Raw genomic sequence first — 3,965 nt, 5'->3', positions numbered from 1 at the left:
TAGATTAAATGAATCAAGTGCTCTGTACACTGTACCATGCACTGGCATCATACTACTATTATTTTCTTTACAGGGAACTAACTTGCCAGGGAAGTTTAAAAATAGAATAGTTAGCTAAATTTCAGAGGCAAGACAGTTGTAAAATCATGTATGTATAAGAATAGTCATTGCAGGATTGTTTAAAATAGCAAAAGATGAGAAATTATGTCCATCAACAGGGAATTAGCTAAATAAATTATGGTCCATCCTACAATGGATTATAATGAAGCTGTTAAAAAAAATGAGAGGTGGCTAGATGCAAATAGTATACAGTTGCTTCCATGTGAATAAGATACACATCCACAACACATTCTATGAAATAGGACATTATACAATTTGGACTTGTGTAGACACCGTACACAGGCAGTCCTCGTACAATATGTAGTTAAATCTGTGAAAAGCCTATTATGTTTAAACCTTATGGGAGCCCACCAGACAAAGCCTGAGAACTAGATCCACTGAATATAGGAGACTGGTCTTGCCAAGTGTTTGGCTGGGCCAGGTGGAGACTACACCAGCAGCCAGATCAAGACACTGCACATGTCTGGGAATAAGGGAAAGAGAGACAGAGGGCACTGAGAGGCAGTCATAGGGACCAAGTGTGGGGTGCTGGCAGTGGCTGGCAGTGGCAGCCCTGTTGGGGCAGCCGATGCCCGGAGCTAGGAGTCTGCGAGTGCCCTGGGCCTGCTGGTGCCGCCAGCACCCACGGCAAAAGTGGAGGAGCTCCAGCAGACAGTGAAAGGCTGCATAGCTGCTAGGCAGGTGAATGAAGCCAGGAGGATGCAGAGGAGGAGGAGGTACTGCAGGGATGATTCTGCAGCTCATTCACTCTGGGGGTTTGGGGTCTTTAAAATCATTAGGAAATAATAAACAAAAGGAGAGTTGCTTTTCCCTTTTAAAGAAACAAAACAAAAAATCTTATAGGACAATGGATATATACACAGTTGGACGCCACCTGAATAGTTCAGTGCTACATACGTGTATATGTATATATGTTTGTGTATATATGAAATATCTCTAAAAAGACACAATTAACTTGTCACTGAATGCCTTCTATACAATTTGAATTGTGTTCCACGTGTTTGTAGCACTTATTCAAACAAATAAAATAAAAATTAAGTCTAGCCACAGAAGCCTCAAATACCAGCAAAATATGGAACAGGCTGGGTTGGTTATTATTGTCAATATACAAAGAGATTCCTTCAAATGAAAAAAAAAAAGCTTGCCAATAAAACAAATGGCTCTAAAGTTTGGAAATGGAATTTCACAAAAGAAATACAAATGGCTAATAAAATTTATTTATTTTTTGCTAATACATATATTTTTAAGTGTTCATCCTCCCAAGAAACTAAACAAATTAAAACCAGGTACCGTTATTTTACCATCAGATCAGAAACTTTCTTAAAATCCTAACACCCAGTACTGGTGATGTATATGAAATAAGAATGTTCATACTTTAGTGGTCAGAGTCAGTTGTTACATTTCTAAACATATATATCACTGCTTGAACAATTTCTCTCAGAAAGATCAGCACGAGGCCGGTCCCCATGAGGCGGAGGTTAAAGATGTCCCAAATGTCCAAACTACCGTACCACTCCATCATTTCAGACATTAACTCCTCCTCCTCCTCCTCCTCCTCCTCCTCCTCCCAGTAATTTTCCCCATCTTAGGGTTCTGTATTTCGCTGTAATGCCTCACAGAACTCACAGACACCCAAGGGTTTGTCTCACGTAGTAATGGTGGAGGCTGGCAGGCTGGTGGGTCCCAGATCTGTGAGCAGGTCTGGAAGATCCTCCCAATTCTCGGGGTTTGATGAACCTTGATCAGATCAGATGATGGCTGCTGTCCCAAATCCAGGGGTGAGATGAGGATGAGCCAAGACATAAAACTGGAGCCAGAGGAGGGCGAATCTTCCCAGGAGATTCGAGTAGGTATACCCTCAAGAAAGCTAAGGGTGGTGATTTGAATTGTACCCTCCAGCAAGGCAGGACTTAAGATACATTCCACCTGTGTTGCCCCAACAGAAATAACCTAAATCCCATCACAGAGTCGATTGCCAGTCATTATAGGGAATGACTACTACCAGTTGCCTAGCCAAGTTGATACCTGACCTTAACCACCACACCACCCCAAATAGGCATGGATAATGGTATTTACAAAACATCACAGAATGGAGGACAATGGCTAGAAGGGCCACATCAAGCAATTCACTGCATTGCACCCCCTGGCTCTTCTAGCCATTAGCCCTGTCCTAGTTGAAAGATTAATTTGCCCCTCCCAATCATATTACCAGTCCCAAGGTCATTAACAATTAGTCTTTCAGCAAGGCAGAGTCCTAAGGGTGAGATTATTCAGATACCAGCCATTCAAGTCGGCTGTATTTGTCCATCTGATCCAAAAGTTCTTCTCATTATCATCCTTATAGTATCTGATAATATTTAACTGAGATGATATTATTCCATTGTTCTGAGTCTATCTTTAGATATCAGCATAATGTTGGATTTCCCCCACTGCATAACCCATTTATTCATTCCTTTACCTTCAGCTATTATTTCTCCTTCCTTCCATTCATCATTTATTTTTACCCAGACTTTCCCACCTTGGGAGGGGACATCAAATTCAGCTGTTGTGCCTATCCATATTGCTGGTAGCAAGATCAGTCTAGCAAGTGCTTCCCCCTCAGTCCATTCTCATTCATGCTGGCTATGGTTACACAGATATAAAACCAGTGGACTGTCTCGACCACTGGGCAGGATGGTAGTATTCACTGTCAGCCCTAGTTTGGCCAGATGGGGAGAAGGTACAATCCATCCCATAAGGCCCTTGGGAATTCTGGCCTACAGGTTCAGAGATATAGACACAGTTTCTTGCTAAGGGATCACCCCAGCCTCTGGCACCCGCAGCTGCATCCCAGGTCCAGGGACCACAGCTTCTGGCAGGAAGAAAGCAACGATAGGTGATGTGGGGAAAAACTGTACAGTGGCACCAGCATTCTCCCCCACCCCTTCTTCACTATCCCCAGAAAAGCATAGGGATCTGTCAAGTGGTGATCCTCCCTTCACCCCCCTCATGTTGAGTGTGAGCACACATTCATGAAGGCGTGTGAGCCAGCCCTAGAGGTCTTTACCTTCCCCAGTTTTATACAACAAATGATTCAATTGCCCATTCCAGTTCTCTATCAAACCATTACTTTGAGGATGGTATGCAACATGGTATGTCCACTTAATATGATGTTTTTTGGCTCACTGCTGCACCCTATGGGATGTAAAGTGTGTTCCTTGGTCTGAGGAAATGTACCTTGGTGGCCCAAATTGGAAGAGTATCTTTTGTTCTAATCCTTTAATGGTGTTTTTGGCATTTGCATCTGTCACAGAATAAGCAAAGCCCAGTCCAGAGTAAGTGTCTATTCCTGTGAAGACTCATTTATAGCCACCTGGAGCCACTGGTGTCATTGGTCCTATGTAATTGACTTGCCAGCTGTGTGCAGGGCCTTCCCCCCGGGGAATCTGCCCGATATCCATCTGTAACCTCTGTCTTTCCTGCTGACAGACAGAGCACTCCTTATTGGCATTTTGTGCCTCAGAGGGTGCAAGAGGGATGTGCCTTGATTCAGCCCATCTCTGCATTGCTGCAGCACCCTCATGTCCATTCATCTCATGAACCCAATTGGCCACCTCAAGGGAGAGTACCAACATATCCACTTGCTGGTTCCAATCACCTTCTGATCCAGGAAGGGGATTCTTCTGATGGGCATCGACAGGCTTACTCTAATGTGTCCTCTGAACTCCCAGAGTGCTTTCCATAGGTTCATGCCCCACACAGGGGTCCCCTTAATAGTCCAATTGTCCATCGCCCATTTGCCTGACCATATAGCCACGTGGACTTCACCAGATGGAACACACAGGAATCAGATTGACTACATCTGT

Source organism: Orycteropus afer, unplaced genomic scaffold, assembly GCF_000298275.1.
Source record: "Orycteropus afer afer isolate SDZICR_OR568_19922 unplaced genomic scaffold, OryAfe1.0 scaffold00065, whole genome shotgun sequence".
NCBI classification, from domain to species: domain Eukaryota; kingdom Metazoa; phylum Chordata; class Mammalia; order Tubulidentata; family Orycteropodidae; genus Orycteropus; species Orycteropus afer.
Note: the sequence above shows the minus strand (reverse complement) of the source record.